Here is a 15,748-nt window from a genome sequence, read left to right on the forward strand (position 1 = left end):
CAGAGGACCTGAGCACATATCTACAGAAATAACGATCAGATCAATCAATCCAGTTGCTTGGGGAGAGCTGAGCTTTGTATGATTTCTCTCTGAGACAAATGGAGATGAGTGTTGAAGGCATTTCAGGGAGAGGCTAGTGGGTAGGGGTAAGCCAGGCATGTAGGACAATTCCAGAAGGCAGAGACTGGACCTCTCTCTGCTTCATTCTTCTCAGTCTAGTCTCTCTCTGTCTCTTTCTCTATTTCCACTCCTTCTGTCCCCACTAGTTCTATCAGAGTGCTTTTAAATTTATGATAATAAGGAGATAGTGAGTTTTAAATAGCAATGGCAATAGTTATGAAATGACATTGAACATTCTTTGTTTTTGTATTTTTCAACTACTGTGTTAATTTTTATGGTTTTCTGGGAAACTATGGCATTTTAAGTTTATACACTTGTTTTTCAAGTCAGAGTTACCTTTTTGAGATCTAAACATCCTATGCTGTTCCAGCCTGCAAAGAAGTATAAGATCACATTTACAGTCCTGTCCAACTCTTTTCTGTTCCTCTTAGATCTTAGTTCTTCAATGGTTCTTCCAGTTGTGTGAAGGGAGTTTCCAGAACAGTGGTTGACATGCTGCAATGGAAAAAGCTAATCCAGATTGGCTCTGGCCCCATGATGGCTATTTGTGCCCATCAAGGTCACTCTAGTCTCTATGTACTTTGAGGCTTCTCATTAATTGAACACAATCGCTAGTGCATGGTCTTCATCACTGCTGCTGGCTCTCATGGAATCTGGCTCAGAAATAGCCCAGTCTTATAAATCAACCCAACTTTTGGCTTTTGTGTCCAATGCTTCCTTTAATGAGGCTCAGAAGTACCCATCTGGCTAGGTGTGTCTGTTGTGCAGAAGAGAATGGAGAGAAAGGGATAGTCAGAGACATCACTTTATCTCTTTGTTGGCTTTTCCCATCTTTCAGAAGCCACCGTATCATGAATTGCCATCTTAGCAAAACAATGACAACAAGAAAGTAACAAGTACCACTCTCAAAGCATATGAACTCATGAAAAGAGATTCTTTGAAAATGAGTATCAATCATGTAAATATTTTAATTAGGACAGCCATACCCCCAAAAAATCATGGAATACAGTTTACATCATAGTTTCTACAAATGGAATCCCTAGAATTAAACAGTGCACAGCCCAAATAGTCATGTGCTGTGGATTTATTTACTAAATCATCTAAATTCCTGCACTGATCCAGCTGATAAACCTGTAAAATGTTCTTATTAGCTAGAGACCTCAAATGGTTAAGGATTTTAAAAATAAATAAATAAATAAAAATTTTAAAAAGTGTGTGTGTGTATGTGTCTGTGTGTCTGTGTATCAACCAGAGCTTTATTGTAAGATCTTAATTCAGTGTCTGCTAAATATTATTCTCAGACTGAATTTTAGGAATATATATACTGATTGGATTTTCTGACAGCTTAACTAAAACTTAACTATAATCTTAACAGATGGTGTTGAATAGTTTTAGCAAACTCTAATTCTTGGGCTTTGTATTCTGAAGAATTATTTTGGGAATAGGAAAGACATTAGAATGAATTGAACATAACTTTCCTATGTTCATATATGAATAAACAACCAGTGTAACTCCACATCATGTTCAACCACAAGAATGGGATCCTAATTAGAATAAATTATGTGTACTCCCTGTAAGTATAATATGTCATAATGCCCTCTGTTGTCATGTATATCTAAAAAGAATGAATAAAAAGACCTGATCTTAAAAAAATTATTATTTTTGGGGCTGGGGATGTGGCTCAAGCAGTAGTACGCTCGCCTGGCATGCGTGTGGCCCGGGTTCGATCCTCAGCACCACATACAAACAAAGATGTTGCGTCTGCTGAAAACTAAAAAATAAATATTAAAAAAAACTCTCTCTCTCTCTCTTTAAAAAAATTATTATTCTCGATGTTAATACTTTGAAGCACAGAATATATGGTTCTGATATGTTCATCTTTTAGACAATTGCATGATCAACACTTAGCTTCATCTTGCACTCCTCAAGCCCCCAACTCTAGACTGAGTCTGGGACTTGGCACTGTAACATTTGCTTTGCTTACATATGAGTTGGAATTGACAAATAGGAATTGAAATAATGTGCCTGGAGACTGTTGATGGGTGTCATATTTCTGGTTCAGTTTTCAATTTAAAACCTATCTGATGATAGAAGTGGAGACTTAGGGGTGGAAAAGAAATTTGGATTCTCCATAAGAATGTCAATCAGCTAGATACCTTGACAAGATGGCATGTTATCTTGAATGAAAGTATCATTGATGGATGTTCTAACATTGGATTGAGTTCCCTAACTGCAGTCTAATCTCATTTTAGATCCTGAATGTTTTCCTGAAATTTGTTGTGTCAAAAAATATTTGCAGTCTGGATCATATTTTATTAGTGACTTAAGCATATATACATAAAATAATTTATCCCCTAAGAAAGGTGAGAAGGAAAATCCACAGAGGCATCTCAGCATTTCAATGAAGAATATTGTTCTTTAGCTGGTCCAGGGGTATGTCAATCTCTTCAACTGTTAACCCCATGTACAAGCAGCTCACACAGATATGCAGTGTCCTTTAAAAGTATTCATGTATTCACAGGTTGCCAAGCCACTCACTCCTGTATTACTGGCAGTTATCTCTTGCTTTGAAGTCTCTGGCATATGTAAAATATCACACTCACTGTGCCACTTTTTTTTTTTTTTTCTGATGTGAAGGTGAACACAAAGGCCAATAAAGCCTTCTGCAAATTATATTTCCTATTTTACCAATAGTGATAGGTGGAGCATTTACTTTTATTTCCCTAATCCTATCCACGCTCAGTCATGGAGCTCTCCTGCTCCATCTTCCCAGTTTGGAATAGCCCTCTACCCCATCCCCACCACTTTACCCCACCCTTTGCTGGGTTAACTTCCCCCTGAGAAGTCTTCCATTATTCTACATCACTGGATTGGGAATCCCTCCTGTGATCCTGAAGGATCCTGGATTAACTCTTTTTGTAATGACTTCGACACTAATTTGTAATGTTTTCTTTCCTTTCTGTCTCCCCAACAAGTATTTATTGAATCAAGACTTAGATAATGGATCATCCAGCTACCCATACCTATTTCTTATACCTAGTATCAAATTGCCAATTGAATATCTAGCTCTTCATTCCCCTTTTCATTATCAAGTGGATATTTGAGAAATTTAGCAAATGTACCAGGATGCAGGAGATGTCTTTTTGTTTGCTTTATCAGTATTGACACAATCCTCCAAAGTCTGCTTTATAGTAAACAACATGCATTCAGATTGGACCACTCTCTTCATCTTGAATTTACAGATGGGAACTGTACTGAAGTTCATGCAGACTAGTTTGAGCGTGAACTTGAATTTTTTGCTTAACCTTATGTCTATTAGCAGAGACACTTGAAGCCTCTTATAAATAGAAAACTTATTAATAAGAGCATACTTAGTAAAATGTTCTCCTTCCATTTTATTGAATTTAGCGCTGCCTTGTGACTAATTTAATCTCTGGTGGTAAGCAAATGAATCATTTTGGCTGTAACAGAGCACTAATAGCCTTACCATCTTGGGTAATTTTTGGTATTCTGAGTTCTTAACTATATAATAAAATTGAAAAAAATTAAACCAATGTTCTTTGGGTAATTCTATTAAAATGAAAAATGGCTTCCTTTTAGTTAAAAAATATGGCTTTAAAGAACCAAGAGAGAAAAAGAAATCCTTTCAAGATCCTATTCATTATTCTCAGAAACAAAATGGATTTCCTTTCAATGTGTTGGAATAAAAATGGAGTTCTTTCTAAAATCATGACAAGTTTAATCTATGAGTATGAAATTTTAAATAGGAAGAGTAATAGCAAGGGATGGGTCCCTATCCAGTAACACAGAGATAAATGATTTTCCTAAGGGTATAGGGATGTAGAAAATGAATCATTGTTAAACATGCTTAGGTTTGCAACACAGGATGCCTGTGGACAGTAGTTCCAGAATTTTTCTCATAGAGAGTACATTTTATAGTAAAAATTCCATGTATATTTCCCTCCATGGATAATCATTGTATTTTTAATGTCTGTGGATTAAATAAACCACAATTTAAAAGTTGAGAAGATGTCAAAAATTACTTGAAAATAATGTGCATTTATTTAATAAGAAAGCATATGTAATACATTTGAAAAAGAGTGATTAAAATATGTTCAAGGGGCTGGGGTTGTGGCTCAGCAGTGGAGCACTCGCCTTGTGAGGTGATGAGTTCCATCCTCAGCACCACAGAAAATAAAAGTATAGGGGCTGGAGTTGTGGCTCAGTGGTAGAGCACTCGCCTAGCACGAGCAAGGCACTGGGTTCGATCCTCAGCACCACATAAAAATAAATAAATAAAATAAAAGTATTGTGTCCAACTACAACTAAAAAAAATATTAAAAAAAAGAAAACAAAAGTATAAAAAGAAAAAGAGGAGAAAAACCATACCAAATTTTTAAAAAATAAATAAATAAATAAAATATGTTTGAGGTATTATTTAGTCATTCTAAACTAAATATTTCATGAGCATATGGATTAATGAACTCTTTGCAATAATTTCTATGTCCTAGAGTCTGTGATTTCAAGTTGGGAACCACTTTGGACTCATAAAAACTTATCTCACTTCATGAAAACTATTTCTAATATGCTCAATAGGACATTTTTGTCATTTCTTTCTATTGCCCACATATTATTTATGACTATCTTTAACACTTTTACACTAGTATTTCAGAAGTTCTACTTTTTCACTTTTATTGGACTTTAAATTAGATACTCATTAATTGGGTAATCCACTGAAGACGCATCTTGACTAGACTGCAGACTCTCGGGTATAGTTGGGGATTCCATGAGCAGGTATAACTTACCTCTGGTTTTACGCATTCATCATACCAAGTTTAAGATGAGTTTAATTATAGGAAATTATCCCATATAAAACTTATAAAGAGAAAATGTCATTCGATTTAGTTTTCTTAATTTTAAGTTTATTCATAGAACTTTTTTCACATTTATTTAGATATAGAGTTTTACCATATATCACCATTATGCATTCATAATGAAAATATAGGTAAACTAAATTTGATATGGTTTTCCTAGAACCTTTTCCCATTTAGGGTCTACCTTTTCTGCAGCATTTGCCATTCGGAGACATCTATGTCCTTGACATCCATTGTGTTACTTGAAAGTGCTGACAAAACACATTTAATCAAAACTGCGATTCATCTTATTTTCTCAAATTGCCCTTAAATGTTTTATTGACTGAAATATCAAGGGATTGCTGTGGTCTGTCATACACTTAGGAATAAACCAAGTTCCATAACCATAGCCAACCATGGTAAACAGCTCCCAAAATAGCTCCCAGTTATCTTCACTTCCTGATAATCCCTTGTATTGTAAAGGTAAAATTTCCAAGCTGATTCTAAGCCGCAGAGCCTGAGTTAAAGTGTAAAAGACCAGGCATCCTAAAGTTTCCAAAGTGCAGGGATTGGGTTAAAAAGTAAAAGACAATTGTTACAATCATACAAGTCTATTGTTACAATTCCTCTGCTATCCCCGGAACTTATAATCCCTGTAAAGTTGTTAGAACAATGAGGGAACTGCCTAGTAAATGTCTCCATTGATTCCCTGGTTGTTTAATAGCTAAGGGCTCTAGGTAGCATGGCACGTACGCATCTAGGCCCCAGAACCAATCAGTTTGAATGTGTACCCCACCTAGGAGCACCAATCACTCCTGCCCTAATTGTTCCCGCCAATGTATGCACTAATCCTGACTCAGGGTTGTTGTTCAATTTTCCCGTGCCTTATGATGATTTGTTCTGATGTATGCAAAGCCCCCCACCCTCTCCAAAAAGTGTACTTAAGCTCCACCTGACCTCCGCTCTGGGCTCTGAGCCGCTCTCCCTTCTTGAGTGGGCACAGAGTCCCAGCGCGCTGGAACAGGATCCTCAATAAACTTCCCCCCTGCGATTGCATGAAGTGAGTCTCTTGTGTGGTTTCTCCCCTCCGTCGCTCCGCTGCACCCCAACAGTATAATCTCTCCCCTTGAGTAAGGTCTGAACTTGATGACTTGCTTCTAGTGGATAGAATTTGGCTAAAATAATGAGATGACACTTCAAAGATTAGGTTGCAAAAGACCATGACTTCCCTTTAGCTGTCATTCTTTGTCTCTTCTTCTTCTTCTTCTTGTTTTCTCCCTCTTAAAAAAAAAAAAAAAAGCCAGTTGTGATGTCATGAACCTATAGCGAGATCATTAGGCAAGGAATTCTTGTTCCTTAGTCTCTGGTCAACAGCTCATGAAAAACCAAGGCCTTAGTCTAATAGGTGATTATTGAATCTAGTCAACAATCACTTGAGTGAGCTTGAAACTCAATCCAGCCCCAGTTGAGCCTTAAGATAATCACAGCCTAGAAAACACTTTATTGTAGCCTGTGCGAGTTCTAGAGCTAGAATTCCTGATCTACACAAACTTTTTGGTAATAAATACAGTTGTCTTCAGCCACCAAATTGTGGATAATTTGCTATGCAGCAATATATAACTATTGGAGTGTTAGCAAGGAGTGTTAGCATGAATGTCACCTGGCTGATAGCAGTTATAAATTGCCATTGACTGAAAGATGCACCTCAATTTTAGAGTTGATAAATATGAATAAGTAATCTACATTTTAGAATAAAAGGAATAGTTTACCCATTAGCACAAGAATTCCTTGAATGAAAGAACTGTGTCTTACTCAGCTCAGAGTATCCATGGTGCTCTATACCTAAGAATGTTTCATAGATATCTGCTTACCTGAATGATCCAGATAATTTTGTCAATTAAAGGTAGTCATTAATGATCTCAAAAGGCCTGGAGAGAGGTAAATCTTGAGAAAAAAAGAGTTTGCTCATTTCCAGGGCTTAGAAGAGTATGACTAACACCCAGAGTGCTTTTTATTGTTGTTTGAACACCTAGTAATGTCCCTCATTTCAATAGTCCCTTGAATGTTGAAGATATAAATTGAAGTTGGACTTTAATATTCCTAATTTAAGAATTGCACAATATCCTTTTATAATTTTTTCTCAGAGTTCTATAAAAGCATACAGAAGATTGCCAGCAAAGGAACATTATCTACTTTAGTTGTTTTTAAGGCAGTGGGAGAATAATAATTTTAATTCATAGGCTGAGCAGATTAAATCCCATACTCAGAAAAACAGATTGTTCCAATTAATCTAAGACAACAAATTGGTTTCTGTGTGTAGAAAGAATCAACATTTTAGGCTACAACAATAAGTCTCTTGTAAATATGAAGATTTTGTAAGCTTGGAGCTTGGGTTGACTCATCTGTGCACAAATATAGGTGGTCTCTTCTTTGACCACTTATTTCATAATTGCAATGCATGTTTATGTACCCCATTAGATCCTAGACTCTTATGACAGGACTAAGTAATATTAATCATTGCATTGACAACAAGAAGTATTATTGGGTACACTGTGTTCATTCTTTTATATGGGCTCATTTATTACTTAATACTCTCCACTCCATGAAGCAAGTAATATTTTTAGTTTTATAGATAAATGAAACTTAGAGGGGTTAAATAACTCAACAAAACGATTCAGTTAACAAATGGTAGAATTAGGATTTGAATGTAGGGCCATATTTCCAAAGTGATCCTCTCAGTTACTTAATTTTATCACCCCTTCTCTTAGTTACCATTGCATTCTCTAGCAATTAGCATATTGCCATGCACATAGGGTGTGCTCAGTAGATATTTTCTGAATCAGAGTCATTAGTATGTACCTACTAGATTTCTACCATGTACATGCCAGATGTTAACTAATGTCCTAACCAGAAGAGATTTTTAAAAAATTTTTGAGATAAAGGTGTTCGTTAGTGATACTGCCTTTACCAGTGGTGAGTCCTGCTTCCCCACATGTTGAAGTTTGAACATTAGAGAAGCACGCAGAGGCACGCATATGAAACAGGGTTTATTTAGAAAGGGGTAACATAGAGGGAGAAGAGGGTGATAACTGGTATCCCTGTATACCAAGAGGTGAGATGTTCTGCCCTTTTTATATGTCCTAGGCTTCTTTTGTTCTCCTGCCCTCTTCCCCTTATCTCTCTCCTTCCTATGTTTGTGACTAGGCCCAGGAATGCTCAGTGGGGTGGCCAAAAGGTAGGAAACAGGTGGGCTGAAGGGGGAAGGGCAGGATGGAGCAGCCCAGGACACATTAATTAACAACCTTATAGCTCCCTGTAGGGAGGGACAATTCCTGGGACAGGTTACCTTAGCAACAGGTTGGAGCAGGGGCAGGTTCTTGATAAGGGTGGGGTAGGACTCTGAAGTAATTAACATTTCAATCCCTCAGGGGACAGTCTCCAACTTCCCCAACTCACACAAAACTGGCCTCCCAGATCCAACCTGACTCAATTCACCTATCTACACTGTCTATCTATTTCTGGCTTCATTAATACTAAAATTGCATCCTTTATACAACAAGTTTATATAGGGAACTACGCAATCCCATTCTAAAAAAAAATGAATAAATTTGTACAAGAAATAAAATACATTCATTACTATTTTACTAAAATAGTACCCTGACATTACCAGACTAATTAGTTTTCTTTATTAAGTATGTTTTTCTTGTTTTTTAAAATTAACTAATCTACATTGTATCACCACTTTGAGTTTTTGTTTTGAGATGTGGATATGCTTTTGAATTATTCAAAACAAAATATAACAATGCAGTTCATTGAGAATGCTATGCACAAACTGATACCCCATTTCTACGGTGGATGCTTACAATGATGCAGTATTTTCAAGATCTTGAATATAAGACTTTGTGACAAATGATCCTTTAGGGGCCTTATTATCCTATTTAATAAATAGGATAATTTTGCTATTTAAGTATTTCTAATAAAAGAGGAGAACAAATTTTTTTTTTTTTTTTTTTTTTTTTTTTTTTTTAAAGAGAGAGTGAGAGAGAGGGGCACAGAGAGAGAGAGAGAGAGAGAATTTTAACATTTATTTATCTTTTCTTAGTTCTCGGTGGACACAACATCTTTGTTGGTATGTGGTGCTGCTGAGGATCGAACCCGGGCCGCACGCATGCTAGGCGAGCGCGCTACCGCTTGAGCCACATCCCCAGCCCAGGAGAACAAATTTTAAGAGTAATATTTTTCTTTGTAAAATAAATGGCTTTGTTGAATTACTTAGAAATGTTGTTCTAAAGAAAGTAGAAACTAAAACTAAGTGGTAATTTTTTTTAAATACCATTTTTATTGTTGTTGTTTATTTTTTATGTGGTGATGGGGATTGAACTCAGGACTTCATGCATGCTAGGCAGGCACTTTACCACTGAGGTATCTCCCCAGCCAGGGAATCTTTTCATTTTCTCAAAAAAGATATGCTTATTAAGAGGCTCTTTAGTTTTCCCAAAGGGCAAATTCCTGAGGTTCCTTTGATACAGGGATCCTTGGAGGCGCCCTTTTAAGATGCAAAGAGGGGAGACAAAGGGTATCTGATTCCCTGATAAAGTAAAAAATTGACTTTTCTTAGGAGGACCATAATATTAATTCCTCCACCTTGTTCTTTTCCCTCATTGTTCTGTTCTCGGTATCCTAAGGTTGGAAGGAGCACTGGAAGGGACATTGAGTTAAATTATAAGGAGACTAGATTTTCTTGGGTCAAGACATCTGAGGAACAAAGCCTGCCTTCTTCCTTTAAGTCTTTTATTTTTCCATCCATTTAGTCATTCATTTGTTGAAAAATTGTTCACTGAATGCCAAACTTTGTCAGAAACTATGACGGGGGGGGGGGGGGGGGGCTGAGGATGTGACTCAAGATGTAACGCGATCGCCTGGTGTGCACAGGGTGCTGGGTTCGATCCTCAGCACCACATAGAAATAAAATAAAGTGATGTTGTGTCCACTGAAAACTAAAAAATAAATATTAAAAAAAATTTTCTCTCTCTCCCTTCTTCTTCTTCTCTTTTTTTTAAAAAAAACATTTTGTTGCAAAGTGTTTCTTACTTTAGGACAGAAACTTTTACTTTAGGACAGAAACTCAAATTCTGTGAAGGATCCAGAAACCAAACAATAATGGTTCTAACTTTTGATAATTACATGGAGAAAAAAGATGTATAAAGAATAACCATGAGGGCTGGGGATATAGCTCAGTTGGTAGAGTGCTTGCCTCACATGCACAAGGCCCTGGGTTCAATCCCCAGCACCCCAAAAAACAAAAACAACAACAACAACAACAACAAAAAACCAAGAGGTGCCTCAGGGTAGTTGGAGTCACTGTTACAGGGTGAAGATCAGGGAAAACTTCTTTGTGGTAATGTTTGAGCTGACTTGAAAAACAATGAGTTAACTATGCGAAGATCTAGGAATATACATTTTACAAAGAGAGTCAGCAATGAAGGGTCTTGAAAGGGGAACAGATTGTCAGTATGAGGCCAATGTGGCAAGGCACCAAAGATAGCAGGAAACAGTTTTATTTGGCTGCAGCCAGGTTTGGAGGGCACAGCTTTTGCTGTAATCAATCAATCCCCTGAACCCCCGAGTTCAGGGAGTTTCAGAGTTGTATACCTAGCATGTAAAGGGAGGGGCTCAGAAGTTCACAGTTTGCAGAAGTTCACCTAAAAGCAGCTTTTTCTTTCACTGTTTTGGGCAAGTTAACTCTTTAAGGACAACACCTGAGAAGGGGAGAGCTTCTTCTCCCCTTTCTTTCCTCCCCCTGCCAGCTGTTACCATAGAGCCCATTTGTAACTTATCTTAAAAATGTAGACATCTTTGTGAAGCCCAGCTCAAGGCCAGAGGACTTGTTTGTACATTTCTTCAAAGTCCTATACTGGATACGTTTGTGAAAGACTAGTAAGGGGTGTCCAGCACCTGGAGTGCTGGTATCTTCTCGGCCAGTGGCCAAGTAAAGAGGGTGACATGAAAATAGGAAGTTTATCTACAATGGACTCTTTTGCTGACAGTCCTAAAATCAGCCATGGTGAAGAGGGCTTTTCTGTGGAGAAAGGGGGTGCCACTTCATGATCAGTATCTGTTTACAGAGTACATGTGGAGATAGAGGCAAGAATAAGACTAAGGAGGCCAAGTTAGGAAAGGAATTCAGACTTTTTCTACATGCACTGGGAAGTTACTGGGAAGCCATTGAAGAATGTGATTTAAGGAGGTGATTGACTTGATGTACATTTTAAGAGAATCCCTTTGTTATTTGTGAACTTGGGAATGGAAAAGTCACAGGAAGGAAGAGGGAAGGCTACTCAGGTGACTATTTCAGTAGTCCAGATGGTAGACAATAGCATAATCTAGGGCTCAGATAAGAAGATGAACTTGAGATATCATTGGAGATAGAACCAATAGGAAATGCCAGTGGATTGGTTGGTTGTGTCTTGAGAACCTAGGTGGTTGGTGGGACAAATAACTGAGATGAGGAAGACTAGGAGAGAAGTAGAATTGAGGAAGAAAAATCAATGGCTCCATTTTGGACTTGTTAATTTTGAGATATTTGCAGACAAGTAGAAGATATCAGGTGGACATTTGGAACAGGAGTTATGATTTACACTGAGAATCTGGTGGTGGTGTTGAGAAACTGATGTGACTCCATTTTTTAGAAACCAGCTTCTGCCTCAAGGCCTGTCCAAAGGGAGGGGGTGTGACCCTAGTCCTTGGAAAAACCCACAGAGCGCTCCTAGGCACATATACCCACCTTACTGAGTTGTTTAACAGGAGAGATCTGCAGCGCCAGGTGTCCCTGACTCCGTTACCCTAGGTGAGGACCCATAGCAACCACCTAGCAATCACCAATCAGCATGAGACAGGAAAAATACCTGGGATGCCAGATGACTCCCCAGTAGTTTCAGTGATTGATAATATGATTAAGCCACCCTGCAGTTTAGCATATACACACTTGCAACCTCTGTGACCTAAACTAGTCAGTTCAAATGTATCCACCACTTGAACTCACCAATCACCCTTACCCAACTTTTTCCCACCAGTGAATGTGCTCAAATCAATGTTAAGAGTTGTTGTTTGACTTTCCTGGGGTGTGAAATGATTTGCTGTAAAAACCTATAAAATCTCACTGAACAAAGAACCAGGGCTCACTCCCTGGGACCTCTGCGTCGGGAATGGTTCTGAGTACAGGCTGGAGCTTGCAATAAAGACTCTTGTGTGATTGCATCGGATTTGGCTCCTGGAGGTCTACCGGGATCCCACGAATCTGGCATTACAGTGGTAGGTAAACTTTAGACAGTATTTAAAGTCAAACTCCTAGATGAGCAGAATAATGAACCCAGCCTAATTCCATTTTAAGATTGGGAGCCATCTCATCACAATGTAGTGAAAAGTTAATTTCTGTTTTACTATAAATTACTGCGATTTGTAAACTTGTTTGGAATTCTTGCCCTGAACTCACCCTTGCCTGGCTCTCCTTGACCAGATAACAATCCTCTCTGAAACCTCAGTGGTGCCTCATAAATCCTGATTTTGAAATCTGAATTTATTCCCTACCTTGAAATATCATGCCATGTAGATCATTAATCTACTATCTGCCTTTGTATTGTACTTGTCAAAATCCTGTTTATCTGTAAGTTCTCAAGACACCCCCTTTTGCAACTTTTGGTACTATAAAACCTTGTTCCTGGAGAGCTGGGGGGCTGATCTCTAGCCTGGCTTAGGGAGACAGCCCTTGGCCAGTTTTCTTTGTGTAAATAATATAAGCTTGCTTTAATTTGATTTAAAATTGGAGCCAATGATCTTTTCTTTGTGTCGTGGTTCAACACAGAATTCAGGAAAGAGTAGGAGGAGAAAAAAAGCCCCAGGAATAAACCATGAGATATTCCAATATTCAAATTACAGAAAGAATTAGCAAAGGAGACTGAGAAGGGAAAGCTAGTAAAATGGGAGAAAAACTAGCAGAGCATTGTGTTATGGAAGCCAAGATCAAATTATGTATCAAAACTTGAAAATGGTATGCTACTAAAAACGTCTATTGCAATGGGCAAAATGGCAGACTATCTATTCTCATATCTCCTTGATATTCTGTCCTTATTAAAGAGTTTCAGTGTACAGACCAATATCTCTAATGAACTTGGATGCAAAAATTCTCAATAAAATCCTGGCAAATCAAATACAAAAGCATATCAAAAAAATTGTGCACCATGATCAAGTAGGATTCATCCCTGGGATGCAAGGCTGGTTCAATATACGGAAATCAATAAACGTTATTCACCACATCAATAGACTTAAAGAAAAGAACCATATGATCATCTCAATAGATGCAGAAAAAGCATTCGACAAAGTACAGCATCCCTTTTTGTTCAAAACTCTAGAAAAACTAGGGATAACAGGAACTTACCTCAACATTGTAAAAGCTATATATGCTAAACCTCAGGCTAGCATCATCCTAAATGGAGAAAAACTGAAGGCATTCCCTCTAAAATCTGGAACAAGACAGGGATGCCCTCTATCACCACTTCTATTCAATTTAGTTCTTGAAATACTAGCCAGAGCAATTAGACAGACAAAAGAAATTAAGGCATAAAAATAGGAAAAGAAGAACTTAAATTATCGCTATTTGCGGATGACATGATAATATATTTAACAGACCCAAAAGTGTCTACAAAAAAACTGCTAGAGTTAACAAATGAATTCAGCAAAGTGGCAGGATATAAAATCAACACGCATAAATCAAAGGCATTCCTGTCAGCGACAAAACTTCTGAAATGGAAATGAGGAAAACCACTCTATTCACAATATCCTCAAAGAAAATAAGATACTTGGGAATCAACCCAACAAAAGAGGTGAAAGATTTATACAATGAAAACTACAGAACCCTAAAGAGAGAGATAGAAGAAGATCTTAGAAGATGGAAAAATATACCCTGTTCATGGATAGGCAGAACTAACATCATCAAAATGGCGATATTACCCAAAGTTCTCTACAGGTTTAATGCGATGCCAATCAAAATCCCAACGGTATATCTTGTAGAAATAGATAAAGCAATCATGAAATTCATATGGAAAAACAAAAGACCCAGAATGGCAAAAGCAATTCTAAGCAGGAAGTGTGAATCTGGAGGTATAGCGATACCAGATTTCAAACTGTACTACAGAGCAATAGTAACAAAAACAGCATGGTATTGGTACCAAAACAGGCAGGTGGACCAATGGTACAGAATAGAAGACACAGAGACCAATCCACAAAATTACAACTTTCTTATATTTGATAAAGGGGCTAAAAGCATGCAATGGAGGAAGGATACCATTTTCAACAAATGGTGCTGGGAAAACTGGAAATACATATGCAACAAAATGAAACTGAATCCCTTTCTCTCGCCATGCACAAAGTTAACTCAAAATGGATCAAGGAGCTAGATGTCAAATCAGAGATACTGCATCTGATAGAAGAAAAAGTTGGCTATGATCTACATACTGTGGGGTCGGGCTCCAAATTTCTTAATAGGACGCCCATAGCCCAAGAGTTAATAACAAGAATAAACAAATGGGACTTACTTAAACTAAAAAGTTTTTTCTCAGCAAGAAAAACAATAAGAGAGGTAAATAGAGAGCCTACATCCTGGGAACAAATTTTTACCCCTCACACTTCAGATAGAGCCCTAATATCCAGAATATACAAAGAACTCAAAAAATTAAATAATAAGATAACAAATAACCCAATCAACAAATGGGCCAAGGACCTGAACAGACACTTCTCAGAGGAGGACATACAATCAATCAACAAGTACATGAAAAAATGCTCACCATCTCTAGCAGTCAGAGAAATGCAAATCAAAACCACCCTAAGATACTATCTCACTCCAGTAAGATTGGCAGCCATTATGAAGTCAAACAACAACAAGTGCTGGCGAGGATGTGGGGAAAAGGGTACTCTTGGGGATAGGAAAGGTAGCAGAATACAACAGTCACTAATATGCCATTATGTAAAAATGTGGATGTGTAACCGATGTGATTCTGCAATCTGTATTTGGGGTAAAAATGGGAGTTCATAACCCACTTGAATCTAATGTATGAAAGATGATATGTCATGAGCTTTGTAATGTTTTGAACAACCAATAAAAAAAAAAAAGAGTTTCAGTGGATTGTAAAGTTGGCTGCAAAATTTTTTCTCCTTCCTTCCTTGAACCCAAACACAAGCTCCTCTTCACTAGGGACTATTTTAGCTGGGTGTGTGTCCAGTAAAAGCACCTGGTGTGGATTTGGGAGATGGTATCTATAAGAATCACTCATGAAGACTCTTCAGGCCTGGAAAAGCAAAGACCATTGCTGAAGGAGGCGATGTGAGCTAACTCTGTGGAACCTTTAAGCCAAAAATACTGAATATTTTTGCATATGTATTTATTTTACCAAAATATAAATTCTTATTAATTATATCCTTCATGTATTTATTTTACAAAAAGGAAATTTGAATCTTTGTTTTTTTGACATGTTCGAGGAATGGATTCTGTTTAATTAAATGTTTTCATTAACTGAGGGTTATTTAATTAAAATAAATATTTTGTATTTCATTTGACAAACTGTAGAGATGTGTTTCACCCTTACAACTATGATAATCAAAAAAGCAAGCTTTCTGTTTTTAAAGTAATAATATTTAAATTTAACATCAGAATACAATCTTCATTATTATGAAAATATGAAATCAAAATAACAATGGTTATATATATATGATAAAGATGTTTC

General features: G+C 37.2%; 1 non-coding gene across 1 annotated transcript; it reads left to right on the plus strand.

Moving 5' to 3' along the window:
* Positions 1 to 10,195: 10,195 nt before the first annotated feature.
* Positions 10,196 to 10,269, plus strand: Trnav-cac (transfer RNA valine (anticodon CAC)). The gene has a single exon. It is a non-coding gene; the product is annotated as a tRNA-Val (tRNA).
* Positions 10,270 to 15,748: the final 5,479 nt, after the last annotated feature.

Source organism: Ictidomys tridecemlineatus, chromosome X (genome assembly GCF_052094955.1).
Source record: "Ictidomys tridecemlineatus isolate mIctTri1 chromosome X, mIctTri1.hap1, whole genome shotgun sequence".
Classification (NCBI taxonomy): domain Eukaryota; kingdom Metazoa; phylum Chordata; class Mammalia; order Rodentia; family Sciuridae; genus Ictidomys; species Ictidomys tridecemlineatus.